Consider the following 19,013-nt stretch of genomic DNA (forward strand, 5'->3'; position numbering starts at 1 on the left):
TTCATATCTGAACAAAAGTATAAAACAAAGTAATGTGCCTCAAAGTCATAGTGGGTAAATAAAAATATGCATTCCTTTTTCTCATTATTACTCCATGCTTGTACCATTACCTAATTATAATTTACTTAAAGGGGGGTATGTTCCCAAACTGAATTAACATACTGCCAACATATTGGCCATGGAAGAGCTCATAATCTCCATGGTGTCATCTAGCTGGGGCATTCATACCTGCCAGGAGAAGGAGGAATGTGACACTGTAGTGACACAGAGCAGGACACAGTTGGATGCAAACCGCCCCCACCCCATCCCTACCTCCCCAGCCCCCCACCGCTGGATCTCTGGATTCCTGAGCTCTGCTATCTTCAGAAGCCAGTGGAGACAAATGGCCAGGGCCGTGTTGCAAAGCAGCAGGTGCTCTGCTGTAATATGGCCTCTCTGTAAACCCTTTTCACACATGCAGCCTTACCCCAAAATGTTATAGCACATTTAGGGGTCATGTGTGAATGAGAGCTTACAGAATTACAGAAAACTTGCTCTGGCAGTTTGCCAGCTCAAAGACTTGTAACGTTCACAGAAATGTTCTGCTCCAGCATTAGTGTGAACAAAGCGGTGACATTAACGAATCAAAGTGCTAAACTCAACTTTAGCTTATTTTTAAGTTTAGTGAAGACGTCCATTCTACTAATTTATTACTTGCTGTGGCAAAAAATAAGGAAACAGAGCACATACACCAAATATATGATTCCTTACTGAATAGCTATGTAATACATGCTGTCACTGTCATGCACCCACATCATAGTTTTATAAGCTGTTCTGAAGTTCCCAGAAGTGTGTGTATGCACATTAAATTGTTCTAGGATGTTAGCTGTTATGATTCACTTTTTCTTCATTAGCAAGCTATCAACATGCTCACTGGCTTGTAAGCAAAAGTTTAACTAAATTATACTTAATTGGGGTTACATGTTCCATATGTGAAAAGACTCTCTCTAAAGCCCGCAGTATACTCAAAATGAGACAAAACTTTTTTTCTTTTTTTTAAACAGCCAATTTCGAACAAGAGATGAAACAAAAGGCAGAATGTGTGCAAGCCCACAGGGTTAAGTGTTGGCATGCAGTTTGCAAGTTTGTGGACCTGTCTGCAATTGGTCCATCCAAATATCAAATGGTTGGTTGCGTCACAGTTGACTGACCAGGGGCAGAGTTCAACTTAATTTTAATTTTAATTTTATCACTGTACTGTCCCTTTTCAGGTCGTCTCTATATGGGATACTGAAGATTTTGGGAAGTGGTGTCCTATCCGATAGGTTTGCTACAATAGAAGAATTAAATCATAACTTCATCCTCCTTCAAGAAGAATAGTTTAACCTCATTAATTAGCCAAACTAAGGGCAAATTTTTTCTGCAGAAAGGTACTCAAATAGAATATGGGGCAATTAGTAATGCTAGGTCGGTAGCTAGCTACCTCGGTGCCTCATCTTTTCTTTGGCTACTTATCTGTCCAAACGATTTGTATCCATAGTTTGACAAATGAGGTCAAAAATTCTGTGAAGGTATGATTTAATTCTTTTATCATGGTGGATTTCCTGGAATCTCCAGTAACCCATTTAGACACAACCATGGTAGCATCGTCATTATGACTGGAATACTTTTGAGATTAATACTTTTGAACGAAGAGCTGCTGAACTCATGCAAGTATATCATCATATTTATGACTGATCACTCAGAGATTTTAAAGACAGTGAAATGTGCTGAAATTCCAAGCAAGACATTTCCATGCAGTTGGGTGTCAATGATCCTGAGTTGTGCAAAGCCACTTAGAAACATCTGGGTGCAAGTGCTCCTCAGCAATGTCGAATGAAATAAAACAAAAAATGTGGAGTTTGTTTTGAATATACTGACAACGGTGTTTGGTGACATGTTTGCCGGTGGGTTTTTTTTTTTTCTTCAAAAAGGTTGTACGTCATTAGGAATATACTGCCTACTTAAACATAGCCACCCCGTGTCCAGGAAAGGGGAGGGGTACTAGAGACCCACGGTGTTATCAACATGTTTGTGCTTTGAAGCGGCTCCTGAGAGAATCTGGGTTCTGCGTACACAGAGGCATCCCTGGGTGTGCGTCACAAGAGCCTCCTGCATGATGTAATTACTGTGGGGTCCGCTGCGCAGTCAGTGATAAGGAGCTGAGGTTGGGCTATAGTTCAGGGAGAGGTGTGTGCGTGCCGTCTGGAAGAGCTCTTACTCACTCGGATGTGGCACAGACATTCAGGAGGGGGAATCCCAGTGTGGAGAGAAAAAAAACCAAACAAAGCCATAGATTCACCAGCTCTGCCCATTTCACAGGGATCTGAACAGCGCCTGGTGTCTGGATAGCAGGGATTCTACAAGTTGAAAGCTTTTCTGCATAGACCTGTTAAAACAACGGCATATTTCAGACTAATGTAGTGTATGATGTCTGTGAATTTTTGGCATTGTCTTCAAGAACAATGAACATACTAAGTACCTGTGAACAACAAAGATATATGTATATTGTTTTTGTTACTGCGCCAGAAACATTAAATGTTTGCTGGTGTAAAAATACTTTACATTAGAGTTTACCAAACAAGAACTTATGTTTGTTGCAAATGGTAAAATAGGGACTAGAACTATGGTCAAGAACAGTTGAAATTTAGAGTAGCATAATAATTTCCACTATATCAGTATACAGCCTCTAAGGCTCTAACATCTTGTGGATAGATTACGTTTCCATTAAAGGCTAAACTCACATTGGACGAATGGTGTTTTTTGAGACTAAGAGCTGGGACTAAACACTTTATTAACATTATTAGACCTTCTGAACAACTGAAATAAATGCTTTAAGCGGGACCTCTATGACCTGTAGCGTGGATATACAGTATATCTGGTAACAAGATATTCCACAAAGCAAGGGCATGATGTATGAGGGGCATACTACCATAAATGTTTTCTTAATTAAAAAACAAATCAATTATCAAGCAAATGTCAATTACAAGACTTAATTCAATTCAGCTATAATGTCAACTATATTACTGTATAGACTGTATAAGAAACTATTAGCTGTATATCATATTGAACGTAAAGCTATCTAATAAACCTCAGAAAATGCAATGCTTTATAAAAATGAAACACTGTAGCTTATATTTATATGCAAGTTTAAAGAAATGTGTGCACATTAGAGAATGTTTTGATGTAAAGAAAATATTTCTGTCATAAAATCTTAAGTAAAAAAAAAAATACTGCTCCAGATGTGAATGTTGCAGTGACTGTTGTCAAAAATGTCTCAAAGATCTTTTACCCTATGTCCTTGGATTTTATGACTTGCAGTGTGGCTAGATGTGACATTCCAATTGAGATTTCTCTTTCAAATATATTTCCAAGCAAAATGTTTCTCTTTAGTGGAAAGATGCCCTAAAGCGAAAACATTTGTAAGGGCAATCCATAGTTTCTGTTCATCATAAGAATTTAACTGGAGACTTTATGAAACATCATATCTCATTTATCAAATCACATTTTCTTACTCTAAAATGGTAGAGCATGTTCAGTATTCTGATAGTCTAAGCAGAATGAAAGTCTAAGCAGAACAGAGCACATAAGATGAACTAGAAAAACTAAAAAAGTTAATACACCCTTGCTTATAAGAAGAAAAACATGTAACAAGTTATTACTCGATGAGGCATAAATCATACCAATTTAGGGCAGAGCGTTTCACTCAGTAAAATTTCCCACAATAATAATTACAATGACCACAGATTCTGACTCTCGACGTTATCATTTCTTACAAGTTGTTACATCCAACCTCATGTAAACACAAACATTTTTTGTTAGGAAATTAAATATTAGCTACATAGTGTAACGTCTCTAATAGTGTCTCTGATTTCGATTTAAAATGAAGAGTACTGAACTGTGTAGCTGACATTAGCTAGGTTACAACACAGGAAAATCACTCAATGGCTCCTGTTACCTGTTATGTAGCTAACTATGCTTCAAGTCTTTCTTTAAAAGTAACACGTTAGCTAGCTTTCCAGCAACATAACAGCTCACTGCAAAATTGCAAGTTTATTTAGTTACTGTAAAGGAGTTGAAAATAGTCAAAATAACCATACATTATCACAGAGGGATGTATCACAAAACACATTCAACAAATGTCTATTCAAAGTAATGTCAATAAATATACAGTAATGGCACATATTTCAAGTCAGGCATAAAATCTGTATTAACAAAAACCTCAGGATTGTATTGGTGTGGCCAGGCCCCGCCCGCTCGCCCCACCACCACATATCCCCCCCTCAACCTTTTCCAAAATGTACCGCCCACAAGTAAACGAACACACATGGGTAGTGTGGCCACATCTATCAATCGAGAATGGCAGAGGGCTTCATGGCTGTAATCCAGTGGTTCTCACACTCGGTCCTGGGGGACCCCTGTGTATGCTGGTTTTCATTCCAACCTCAACAGCAATCCCAGAACAAGCTGTTAATATTTTTTTAATTATGTGATTTTCATGTTTTAGAGCTGGGGTCCCCAGTCTTATCCAGAAAGGGCCAGTGTGGGTATACACACCTGATCCTGATCCTACTAATGAAGGTGCTTAGCATTGTGATTGATTAGTAGAATCAGGTGTGTGCGCCAACACTGGGCCTTTCTGGAACCCCAGCTCTAAAACATGAAAAGCACCTAATTAATAAAAATTAACAGCTTGTTAAAATTCTACAATTGCTGTTGAGGTTGGAATGAAGACCAGCATACACAGGGGTCCCCCAGGACCGAGTTTGAGAACCACTGCTGTAATCGGCAAACACTGTCATGGCTCTGGTTCCTGATTGCCAGTCGCAGCCTGCTTCCTGGTGTTAGTTCTCACCTGTGTTCAGTGCATTCCCTGTGTTTCGTGTCTCATGCTTGCTAATTCTGGTTGTAATGGGATAATTGTTTTCTCACATTCTGCACGTCTGCTCGTTTTCGGTAATTGCCTGTATGTGTTTCACTGTGTATTTAAGTTCCTGGTTTTGTTTAGGTCAGTTTTCATGTTCTCTTGAATGGTTGTCCTAGCTATTAGTCCCGCATATAGTCTGTCACAGGCATCTTACCTCTTGTGCCTTGTTAGGGGTTCAAGCCCAAAGAGCTGAAACCCTATTGTTTTTGCTTTTGTGCTGGTTTATTATTAATCTTCAGAAATGTTTGTGCAAATTCCCGAGAGATGGTAAATGGTAGAGACATGAAATTATGCCCATTGATTGGAAGTTGTGTGCAAGTGCTGCCCAAGAAATGATCCCAATCAGCCTGATGGGGGCATCATAATTAAAGGTCAAAATTTTGAACTTTGAAAAGTCATAACTCCTACGCCGTGAGTCCGATTTACACGAAACGTGCTACAGACATCCATCTATCCCAGAGGTGGGCAACAAGGGCCATATCGGTTTCTGGTTTTCATGGCAACTTCTGACCTTAATTACTTAATTAGCCGTAACATTAACAGCATCTGACATTTTAGCTACATTTCTTGATGAGCGCATGAATGACCACTGGAGCCTGTTCTTTTGTCCACGTGAACTATTTTACTGTGATCTAATCTACCAGTGAACCAGTATTGGTGTATACAGCCAATGAGCTCCTTTAGCCAGGATAATTGGTGGAAACAAAAATTTGCACACACACCGATTGGTATTGCCCACCCCTGATCTATCCTCACTCTACAAATTTGCTTCAAGAATCACTAAAGTCCGTCTGACTAGATTTTCTGCCATTTTGAATTTTTTGAAAAACACATTTTTGACATCTCTTCCTAAACCATAGGTCCAATTGCTACCAAATTTTCTGTGAATCATTACTGGACTTGTTCATATCTTATTGCGTTTTGAAGATATTGACCAATGAACTTCAAAAGGGCATGGCTCAGTATATAAATAAACCAAAGTCAACAATCGTTGGGCTAATCATCACAAAACTTGCAGGATATGTCCACATAAGTACCTGAAACATACCCTGAAAGTTTCATTCAAATCGACCACTAGGGGGGCGCTACAAATGCAAAACATGAGCCATGGCATAACACAAATCAGACTATAAATCAAAAATGGTTTGCCCAATCATTACAAAACTTGCAGCATATGTTTCATAACACTGTTGAACCATGTGTGTAAAACTATTTTGAAATCGCCCAATAGGGGGGCGCCACCAGTCTACGGGCAAAGGTTGAAGGTCATAACTCCAATGCCGTGAGTCCGATTTACACAAAACTTGCTACAGCCATCCATCTATCCTCACTCTACAAATCTGCCTCAAGAATCATTAATTAACTGACTGAACTGACTGACTGAGTTACTGACTGAGAGAGTTAGTGTCATTACCGGTCATAAAGGTGCTTCACATCTAAAAATGATCATTCAAGAATGTAAATTGGAACTGGATTTACCTCGAATGAGTATATATGGGTATATCCTGGTATTATGTGGCACCTCAAGTGTACCAGTAAAATAAATAACAATTACAAACAGAAATATAGCCATTAATTATAAGTGTGTCGAAGGCTCCCTTTTCCCATACCCAATACCTATCATTAAATAGTTTTCATGCAGACACAAGAAATGACACAAACCGTCATTTATTTATTTAGTTCGTATATGATATGATGACTATTTCTTATAGTTCTTGTATGACATGATGATGGTCCTATGCTACTGTTAGTTTGTTGTGCAATTAAACCTTTTCATTCATTCATTGAGAATGAACATATTGTGTCAAGTCAAATTCCTTGTATGTATAAATGGACTTGACTATTACAATTACTCTGATTCTGACTAGTTCTTATTGTATTTTGCAGCTTTCACCTTCTAACGGTCCATGTTGGCTTGAACCCCGGAATCGCCGCTTGCGGCTATATTTTGTTGTTTTGTTTTTGCTGTTGAAAATCTTTAGTAAAGACCTATTGTTTTACTTGCCTCCACCTCTGTATTGGTCTCTGCGCCTGGGTCCTATCCTTTTGTGAGCCCTGACAAATGCGGTCACTTGTATATGAGCCAAAATAGCCTCAACTGGGAACAGCCCCAACAACAAGTTTCAGGAAGTTTCAGTCTCTAGTCATGACTTTTAAAGCTGTATGTTTTTGTGAAATGGTCACTCCACAAGCGGGCGTTTGCACTGATCGTGCCAGTGTAGCCATAGCTTTTGAAAAACGCCACCCATTTCTTCTTGCACCATTCTTGAGAAACTGAAAAAATGACTCTATTTACATTACACTTGATCTCATCCTCTATGTTTTTGTATCCAGTAAGAGCTCATACACTGAGTAAATTTGGTATGATTGCAATGCACACTGAGGCTTTATAACAAGATGAGAAAATGAAAATGATAGCTGTATACCTCTAGGGGTAATACAACTAGCCTAGCCAGCCAGATAGGTAGCACCACCACAAAGGGATGGAGAAGGTGAAAGACTGGGAGAGGGATATGGTTGTTTGGGGGATTAAGAGCAAAAAAATAGTTAAATAAGCAGTTTAGGAATCTCTACTGATAACATGGACAACAATTCTTAATGCAAAAGGAGTATTTCACTCAGAATGAAAGAGACAGTTTTAGCAGGAAAAAATACTTTATATGCCTCAAACTATGGGAGGAGATATGCAATGAGATTGAAACATGTATTGGCCATCATGTCAGGTCCGTCATGATATCATTAAGGACCTGAAACCAATAGCTCATTATTTCTCATACTGGTGATGATGCTTAATACCAGGGACAGATTAAGACTGTCAGCCCACGGAATTCTTAATTGAATTTGAGGCACTGAGGCTATTAGGAAAATTTTGGGAGCCTGGTTTTTAAACATTTTAATTTTGGGAATTTTTGAGATGTGAATTAAAAACCTACGTGAATAAATTTGATTTGAAAAAGATTTGATTTGAATTCAGTAAAGAAATTAAATATATTAATTTTGAAGTTAAAAAACGGAATCTGTTAAATTCAATGTGTTCTTAAATTCAAATGTTTTTTTAAACTTATTTTATTCCAAGTTGGATGAATTAATGAAAATAATAATGTAATTAGCTTAGAAGCATTTTCCGATAAGGTACAAAGGGCTACCTTTTGGTTGTTTTTTTTTCAGTATTGTAGCAAAAATCAGTAGATGACTATACATTTGCACTACTGGTAAGACATTTTTGACAAGGTTGGACAGATTGGCAGAACACCAGTCAAGATGCATTCTAAAAATAGGTTCTTCCCCATGCAAGCAATCAATTTGGAATTGAGTACATTATGCGATCACTCAATCTGTGAAATAATTAAAAATCACCATCCGTAGTAAATACTCATTCAGATCTGTCTCTCTTCATGTTTTGCTCCATTTTACTTTGGTTAATTTGTTGGTGTAGTTTTCAAAAATGTATCTACACTTACATAAATGTTTTGGGAACTGGTGCCTAACCTTAACCTTTTCAGCAAGCTGTGTGAAACTCAAGCATGTGAAACATCTTTACAATTTCTTCACTTTTTTAAAACATAGTGTGGCCAGAACAACTGTTATGAATTTGTGCATGTTATCCTTTCCCTTCCATTAATATGGCTGAGGGAATCAGTCTGCTTGCTCCTGCTGTGAGAGTCAACACATCGTTCCCAGAGCCACTCTGGGTGAATCAACACAAATAAGCCCGAATATTGAACCATATCTCCGACCACATTGTATAGTGTCTGTGACCGCCATATCTATGCTATAAAACAATGATGACCCCCACGTCTATGCTATAGAGCGGTGGTGACCCCCATGTCTGTGCTATAGAGTGTCTTTAGAGTTCAATGTAAGAATGAATGTAGTCAGCAGCATAGCAGTGGTTGGCCAATTCCTCCACATCTGCCTGTGAAACAAGACCAGGTCAAAACCTAGTATATGGCTGGACCTCACCGGCCGACCAATGGTGTAACTTCATAACTCAGCCGACCGATGGTGTAACTTCATCATTCATCAGTCACAGACATTTGCATTTGTAGGGCTGGCCCGGCTGTTGTGGTCCAGCCAAAAAGCAGCTGATATTAGTTAAGATCATGCAGGAGCAGTGAACAACACTTCTGTCATGTTGGTCCCAGGACAAGTATGGGTGGTGACTGTGTGCATAGGAACAGTGCAAGGGCAAAGCTCAATCAAATATAATTAAGGTTGAAACGCTGTTTTATTTTGAACTATTTTTGCATTGTTTTGACAGAACAGTCAGAGAGCTGCAGTCAGTTTTTAGTTTGACTTCAGTGAAATTGGATGATTTTCGAACAAATGGCAAGTTTGAAAATCAAGATCGTATTTTATTTAGTGGAATGGAATATTTTGGAACGTACAGAGATGCAGAATTATTGATTTCTTTGATGGAAGGAGAGATGATTTAATTGGCAGAAATCCAGTTCACTTAGTGCAAACTACAGCTGCTTGGCTTTTCCTTTGTCCCTTACTTTCTCTTGGTTTGCTGTTCATATTTCAATTATTGTTCACCATTCATTTTGTTTTGATACAATTTGAGTTGCATTCAGATGTAATGTCATTGTAGATTTCATCTAACTAACAAGTACAGCGCCCTGAAAAAGTAGAGCAGAATTCATGGCTCCTTCAAAACAGCAAGTCGTCCAGGTCCTGAGGCAGCAAAGCATCCCCACACCTTCACATTACCACCACAATTTTTTTACTGTTGGTATGATTTTCTTACTGTGAAATGCTGCATTTGCTTTACGTCAGACATAATGGGGTGGATGTAATCCAAAAAGTTCCACCTTGGACACATCTGTCCATTGAACATGATCCCAAAAGGCTTGGGGATCCCTCAGGTGCTTTTTTGAAAATGTGAAATGTGCACTTGGTTAGTAATGGTTTCCACCTTGCTACACTCCCATGAATTTTTGCCTTGTGTCTTTCTTATGGTAGGGTCATGCAGACCAACCTTAGCTGTGGGTCTGCAGTTCTTTGGATGCTCTTCTTCTGGGATCTTTTGTGACTTCCTAGATGAGTTGTTGCTGTGCCCTTGGAGAAATTTCAAGCCGACCACTTCTGGGATGATTCACCACTGTTCCAAATGTTCTCCATTTGGAGCTAATGGCTCTCGCTGTGGTTCAGTGGAGTCCCAGAGACTTAGAAATGGTTTGTAACCCTTTCCAGACTGATATATTTCAACAACATCATCTGTTCTGGAATTTCCATTGATTGTGGCATAGTGTGCTTGTAGAAACTTTGTGGTGACTACTTCACTCTGATGGTAAGGTTCAATATAAGTGGAGTTTGGATTCAACAGGGCTAACTGCAATTAAGCCTGGCTGTGTTAAATCGGCTGAATTAAATTATCAAATAAATTTGGTTAATTGGTTGAGTAACTAAAGGGGTAAATACTTTTTCTTTATTTTCAATTACTTGCATTCATATGGGCATTTGATAACTTTTTTTCATTAAATGAATGAAATAATAATTCAAAAAATGTGTTTTGTGTTTCAGTTACTCAAAAGTCCCTTTGTCTAATATTACATTTTGTCTAAAGATCTGAAACAATTAATTTTGGCAAATACATAATTATAGAGGAAATAGGAAGGGTGCAAATACTTTCCATGGCCCTGTACAGAATGCCAAATCCTAAAGAAATCATAAGATCAAGAAAACTGTAGATTTTTCAGGCCTTTAAATATTTTGTTTAATAAATGAATAATAATGAATATTACTTTTTAAACAAGCTGTTCAATGTGGTTACAGGCATGACAGATGTTTAAAAAGTACCACACCTGTAAGTTTAATACATATTTTACATCTCTCTCGCTCTCTGTCTCTTGGCCAATATAATATTTTTAGTGCTGTTGTTAATTTGTACTAGTATTGGTACTGAATCTACCTCATACAATGACAGGGAAGAAATAATATTGTACAGTGAAACACACAAAAAACTCCGAATTAAATTCAGGACATTTTCCTTGTGTTTCCTGTAAATAGCAGTAAAATAGACAATGGAAAAGATGTACTGTCTGGCGGACCAGATTATTGATGTGCATGTGTCACATCCTGGTTAGTCTATTGTAATGCACTGCTGTCAGGCTGCTCAAGTACTGCTCTCAATAATCAACAACGCTGCAGCTAGAATCCTGACTGGAACCAGAAGGTCACAACACATTGCTCCCATCCTTGCAGCGCTGCATTGGCACCAATTCAAATATTGGATTGAGTTTTAAGTCCTCTTATTTGCCTATAAGGCATTATATTGGTCCTATTTTACTGACTTATTCCAGCCTGTGCACTACATTCCATTGATGCTAGCCTGTTGACTATTCTCAGCTTTTCCAAAATGTCAGTGTGGTAGGTCCTTCTCTTATAGATCTCCCAATTTATGGAACAGTCTTCCTGTCATAGTTAGGGAACCATAAACAGTCACTGTTTTTAAATTAGCACTAAAACTTAGCCATATATATAGCCATTCCTACACATACCTTCTCCCCTCAACCTCCGTTTTTTAAAATACCCCTGGCATTTTATTTTTATTGGTTTCTCACAGTTTTAAATTTTTATCAATATTTGTGTGTTCAGTTTTATCAGCATTTGTGGACTGATGTCCTGTTGTATTCCATCCTTGTTAACACTTTGTCTATTAAATATATTTTTCTGTCTCATTTACTCTTATTTTTTCTCCTTGAATTGTACAGTGCGTTTAGAATGTGGTGTTAAATGCACTTGAAACTAGTAATGAGTGCTATGATATTTAAGGGGTGCAGTAGACTAATACAATATAGGGAGCTCCTTACACCTCCTTACAATAACAAGTTTACCAATTCAATATGACCCACTTTATTTTTTGTTGATAAAACTGAACAGAATTAGATGAATACCATATTGACTCTAATTTCACACTTCTAGAGGGCAGAATTTCTAGAGGACTGCAGTCAAATATTCAGTGTTAAAATAACTCTTACAGAGTACATATGGTCCCAACTTCTGTTAGAGCTGAATTAACATTGAATGTTTTACTGTGTGGTACCCCAAGGAAGAGGAAGGGAAGAGGGAGCTTTGTGTCAGTTAGTGCGTTTATATTCACAGTTGAAATCGATCTATATTAATAGGTTGATTTGGCCAAAGATGAGATTTAATTGGATTATTGTCGTTGTCCCAATATACATGACTCGGAAAGAATCAATTTATTGACCGAGGTGTATCTGACGAAGGCTTCTTATAAATCCTGCTTCCTCCAATTTTGTTGCAACTTTTTTGAAATGTTCGCCATTCCGCGTTGTTCTTCCATCCATGTATTTTAGGATATTTAACTCCTTTAGTTGCGATAGCATGAAGTCGGTCTCCTCGTCCATCCAGAAATGTGTTTTTTTCACCATGATACTAGGGAGGGCAAAACGGAGCTTTAGAATGTCGCCAGCATTGTATGCGCGTGAGCTCATTTGTTTGTCGTTTGTCGCCTTTTTTTAGTTCATTACAGTGGTGATAGAGTGACAATCATTAAGTGGTACTGTGCTGTTCGCCTTTATTGATCGCAGTACAAGGTTAATGTGAAGTAGCTAGCACAATCGGACAGCACTAACCCATAAAAATGTACTTTGAGTGGTACTCAATCGAACGGTAAATGTGAAAAACATCCGTTTATAGTCAGCAGCACCAAAATTTTCCGCCACACCCTCAATAAATGGCAAACGTCCCAGTGGAAGATTGAATTAAATCTTTTAAAGTTATATATTTTCTTAAATGTTATTGATTCTGCTTGGCCACCATGAGTGTATAGTTGCTATGTAAATTACGTAACATGCGCAGAACGCCTAGGCCAATTTTGGGCCTATTGAAGCATATACATGCCGTAGTAAATCAACCCCAAACCGTATTATCTAGGTATGTTAGTCCGACTCTGAAAAAATCGACTTTGTACGATTTCAGTCAGACTACAATGTTTACATGATTTTTAAAAGTCCAGTTTTAGCCAGACTAATACAATAAATTGACTTTTTCAAACATTGTGTAAACCCACTGAGTGACTTTTGAGCAGACAGACCATGCAGAAGCAAGGCACCCAGCTCCCTACATTCTGAACTGACTGCACCTAGTAGCAGTTTTACTCATCATTTTAGGCATAAGCCTACTGACCATAGTAGATTTCACGATTTTCTTGTGATAAAATGTTTGAGATTCATAGATATTTGCTGGAACTTGACCAATACAATTTTAGATCTTCAGGATTGTCCCTACATAGTGCTGATGCAAACCTGGTGATGGTAACTTGCACATATAATATAAAGTGTATGTGTTTGTGTGTGTGCATGTGCGTTTACATATACTGAGATACATTATAGGAGGTGTACTGTTATCATGCTGATACTATGGACCCAGCCAAAACCAAAGCTGCTGGCCTTTATTAATCAGCACTCCATATACACTCTGTTAAATTTTCATAGTTTACACTTCAATGTCTGTGCAAGAGTATGCACAGACGTTGAAGTTTACGAGAGCCCGGCACTGCCTCTGCCATTCCTCTGGAGCAGAGAAGCAGCTGAGTGCTGGGATAGAGACGGAGCTGAAGCAACGTCTGACCTTGTCCTTCGTTGCTGTGGGTCTGTGGGTTTTGGGCCTGGGACAGGAACTCCCTGTACAGACACTGTGTCTGCAAGCGGAGAAACTACTTCACAGTACAACACTTTGTTCGCTGCCACCAAGGAAAACTTAGACAACAAAAACACACACGCTGGAAAAATGACCATTTCAGAGGTGCACTTTCCCCCCGAAAAACATGCTTTGGGTTAGAGTGTTAAATAATGTTCCCATTTGAAGGAGCTGGAATTCAAGGAATAAGTCTCAAGTCTCAAAACATAGTGCATGTCGTTAAGAACGCATAAATCAACACTCAGCAAGTTACTTATCACTTATTATGTCAGACTTTCAAAAATGAAGATAAACATACCAGGTTGGAAAGTCAACAAAACTACGCCATGACCTGAGTTGAATTTATTGTAGCTTATATGATTCGTTTTAACAGAAAAAAAATCATAGCTGAAGGAAATTACAAGTTAGTAGGTCAAAACACTGATACTATGTCCTATCCAAATGGTCTTAACCACAACATATTTGTTCTATTTAAAATATCACATTTATATTCTTCTATTCTAAAATGAAAACAGGGGCAAAAATTGATTGTAAATCTCAAAATGGGATTTTGAAAAAAGTATCTCTAAATATAATAGGTCAAATGCCAACAGGTTGAAAAATGTGTTTTTTATTTTTAAGCTCACAACTCGCAATTACTTTTGCATTTCTTAATTCTAATTCAGTAATATTTGCAATATTAATGCATTTACACACCATAGTTTCAGGCCTTAAACTGCGGCATTTCCTTATGTTGTTAAGCCTGTGGTTTCTATCTCTCATCACAGCAACCTGTCTGCATTTTAGATTATTACAACATGTCTGAAATCTCAATCTGGAGTCACTTTGTTTGACTGTTTTCTGAAGACTTACAATGTTTAGCTGAGCTCAGAAGCACACAGCCTCCCTAGAGTACAGGTTCACCATTGCAACTCTTAGAAAATAACAGTGCCACGATCTTCCCATTACTGACTCCCATTACTGAAGTAACTCATACTGGATTTATCATTTAGTTCATGAATGAATACATGCTCCATTGGCTATAATGGCAGGTATGTTGTAATTACTGAAATTCACTGAAGTTTGGAACACATGAAATTAACAAATGTTGGAATAATGGCAGTCTTCTAGGGTCTTTCAGAAAAGGATTTTTAAATGCCCAGCAGTTAGGCTAAATACAGGTACTTCATTCCAACAGCTACATTTAAATGTAACTATTTTTATGATTTAATCTCAATAGCTGACAATCAAACATACAGTATAATGCATTCAATTTTGATCTTCAATATTTGTAAAATATCCTATATTCCAGTCATTACAAACTGGGTTCTTTTCCAACCCAGGTAACACTTGCTGGAATTTGTAATGTGTCCTGTCCTGGCCACCAGACTTGAACTCATTAAAGTGTAAATTTGCAAAGTGGGAAAAGCAGCGCCGGAACCGCTTGAGCCAATAAACTCCCAGCCTTGTGCAATTTAAATTACCTTAAAGTCATGAGTCTAAATATTTAACAAGTGGAGAAATATTTCTATGTATCGCTGTGTTGCCGTCTCAGAACTTCATTTACTTACACTCTCCATCTGAGATGGTGACATGTGCTGAGGTTGTGTAACACGGTGGAATTAGTCGGAATTAAAGTTTGTTTTCGAAAGAGGCAGGATTTGCCTAAAAAAGCACACCTTTGCTTGTGAGGGGTTAGTCCTGAGCAGGCCCTGCCGCAGGAGGTGTGGGTGATGTGTGAGACCACAGGACACGAATGAGAACCTCTGCTGGGATAAGCAAACAATTAACAAGGAGAGGCGGCGGCGGAGAGCTCTTCTGGCAGCCAGATGAGGATGCTCTGAGGTGCAGGTTCTGTGTGTCTCTGGCTCTGCTGTGTTCAGGGGGCCACACGGTGCTCCGCAGGTCAGCTCATCCCATCACCCGCGACCAAATGTCTGTGGGGGTCAGTGTTTATTTTTTCTTTCTCCACCCCTGTGTCGACATTACTTTAATTTACAAATACAAAAGCCCATTGAGGTTGTAATGTTACTCAAACACAGGGCTAAAGAGAAACCTGCTTCAATTTCTAGGGTTATATAATAATGCAGTTATTCCTCAGGAGCATTAATTAAAAATGTCCTGAACAGTAGGTTAAAGAGTACTTAAACCAAGTGAAAGTGGCAAATCCCTTTTTTTCCTCACATTCATGAACATGCTTGTGTCTCACAAGGCTAAGCATTATTTTATTTTATTTGGTTTCCTACGTTGTTAATATATTGTCAGCACATCATTCTAAAACACAAGTATATTCTACTGAAAGGAAAAACCACGTCTGTCAACATGCTTTTGTTATTTGCACAGAGCTTCTTAAGGTTTTACCCTAAATCTAGTTACCTCATGCATTTATACTAATTACCACAAAGCACTGTTGAGAAATCCCCTCTTCCTCAGATGCATCAGGAATTTTAGCATAAAAAGAAAAATCCAAGACAAATAGCTACATATATATCTTGACTGCTAGTGAATCAACAAAGCAAATAGCAGAGATTTCAGTATCTTGCTATTTTGGCTGTCACTGGCTAACTATCTTTTGAAGCCTCCAAGTTGTAGCTTATGTATGTGGTCATTGTGGTTGTTTCTGTAGGACACCCTGAAAAGTTCCAAACTCTCGGTGCTGTATATAGCTATGGGACATGCCGCCTCGCCAAGGAGTAACTTTTGCAGGATGGCATACCTGCCACCCCAATAAACATTTAGCACTCAGTGATATTAAAACCTAATAATACCCATTGTGCTGTTGGTTGGTGGGCTATTACGATAGAGTCATTTTGTCAAACAGTGGCTATGTAACTAAAGCTAGCTTGTGGACTACTTATAGTTGGTAGAGTTGCTCATTATAACTGGATATAATAAAATTGAAAGATACAGTATCAGCAAGTTATGTCACCAAGGAGACTGGGATTTAAGTGAGTGCTCACCTTCTTTGTAAACAAGTTCAATGTGGGGTCTCATGGTATGGGGAGCTGGAAACATTAATTATTTTACATCACAATGAAAACATCAGAATTTTGTAAAATTTTGTGCAAGGCTGATGTTTCATACATCATGTCCTTTTTTCCACTGCCTTTTCCCCAAACTGCAATGCATGGACACATTTTTTTAAATATATATTTTTAAATATATATATAATGTTCTAGTAGTTGCTAATGATGTTAACTTGTCCTAACTCCTTGGAGAAAAGTATCTTCAATGTATCTTTGAAAACCAGGCTATTCTAGTTTTTTTTTTTTCTGTTTGATGAAACATGATGGGGTTTGCAGAAGAGGGCTCGTCTGAAAGAGTTAAATCCGGCGCCATGCAAGACTTAATTTCTCTGGCCCTCGAGCTGAACTGTGAAACATGCTGGCTGTATTTGCAGTTTCTAAAAACACTGCCTCGACAGAAGTGTGGAACACAACGTGGATGCTGTAAATCCACCAGTCAAGAGACAGTAAAAATTTATTGCCCGTCCAGGATGGTGGTGCAAAATTACGCAAAATGTGGGTGACACCATGGTGGTTTGAAAAGATGAATATTAATCATTCATAAAGAATATCCATGTAAACAATGTAGGGTCCCTGCTGAGAGGGAGACATGACAAAAGCCCTGTTCACTTTTCCATGGGTGAAATTCTGCTCTGGCACTTTTATGGGATGGTTCTGTGAACAGCCAGTCATATTAGCAGAACTTAAAGAGTTTTTTTTTTTTTTTTTTACTTCACACTGCCGGTAGTGTGCAGCACTGTTTACTCAACCTGAGAGGGGAAAGATTGGTCTTACCCAAGAGCTGCTGTGAGAATTAAATCTCTTTATGAAAACTTGCCTTCAGTCTTTGCTACTACAATAAAGCAAGTTTTTTGGAAAAAAAAAGTCAAATTATGCTTATGCAGAATTGGAATGCAGACCCCCTGTCCTGGTAGTATTTTGCCTTAAAAATGGCCCCTTCATGTCTGATACCAGTTTTAAATCAAAATGGAAACAAAAGGAACAGATTTAACAAACTATTTTAATTTGAACACATTCAGTGATAATTGGTTTGTAATGCTGAATACGCATCAAGACTAAAATAATTCAATCAGAGAGCAGCTGACTAAGAAACCTGTTCAACCATGGATTTGTGCTTAAACTTCTCTTTCGTTACATGTAGATCTACCTTTTGAAAATCAATACCGCAGATTACTGTACTCAAAGCGCCAGACGTAAGTAGTTGTGGGAAAGGAATGTGCTGAAACGCATGGGATATAGGAAGTGAATCAGGGCATATATGGGATTAATTAGCTTTGGTTTGAGAAGGATCCCTCAACCCTGGTTTCATTGCCTGTGACTTAAGAGGGCTTCAGCAGGGAAGAGAGCTGAAGGCCTACTTGGGCTTGCTCCAACTTTGGGGTTACACTCCGTTATACATCATTGAGGTACAGTTATGCTGCAATAATACATCAGCAATAATACTTAGCAGTGTTCCCATTGACGGTAACTATTGCAGCCATGATACATGTCCCAAAGCATAAATAATTGTATTTTTTAAGACATATGAAAACCTGTCCTTTTCTATGGAGACTGCAGAGGTCAATGTGTGTATATAGAAATCAGACTTAAGATAGAATCTTTGTACTTACACACAGACTTGTAGGCTTTAAAAAGACCAAATTTCCAATTGAAACCCTACATCTTCTCACTGTTGAGGCAGCTACAGAAAATTCATTTGTAAAGAGAGGCCATTTTCTGTGCTTGAAAATATGTATGATGTGGGTCCATACAGCAAATCAGGTCTGCACCTGCATCCACAATCTTGAGATGACGGTTTAAAGTTGAGGGTGTCATTCATTTCTAAGCTAGCTGTTTTCATATAAATTCTGTTTTCATACTTGTTCATGCCTGTAGCCACCTCCAAAAGGATTATGATTAAAATCTAAATTTAAAATGGAGCCCCTTGGCATAGGTTATTTTTTCAACTGGTGATCTTGTTCTGTTATTCATTACCTACTAACATCCAAAGCACACAAGTGTGCAACAGTTCAGGTCAATTGCTATTTTTGTTCAAGAAAGGTGTTAAAGTGTAAAACTTAGAGGTGCCTTAGAGTGTAGGTAAAAGTCAAGGGTTTCATCTTTTTGTTGTGCAGTATGGGGCATGGATCCATTCCTTATGGGAAAGTTTCTGTGACAAATTCTAAATCACAGTATTTTTCTATTTCTTATTATTAATATGGAGTGTGAACAGACTGCAGTGTTCATTATCAGTTGTGTCTTTAGCATCAGAATTTCTCATGCCATACACACTTAATGTTAACTCTGTTTCCAATAGATGGCAAGTGTATTATTAGTATGATGCTGAGTATGAGACTCGCTAATTTCTCTTCTTTATATTGTGTTATGAGCCCACTGTTCAAAGCAGACTTCTGTTT

The sequence above is a fragment of the Anguilla anguilla genome, chromosome 8, assembly GCF_013347855.1.
Source record: "Anguilla anguilla isolate fAngAng1 chromosome 8, fAngAng1.pri, whole genome shotgun sequence".
Classification (NCBI taxonomy): Eukaryota; Metazoa; Chordata; class Actinopteri; order Anguilliformes; family Anguillidae; genus Anguilla; species Anguilla anguilla.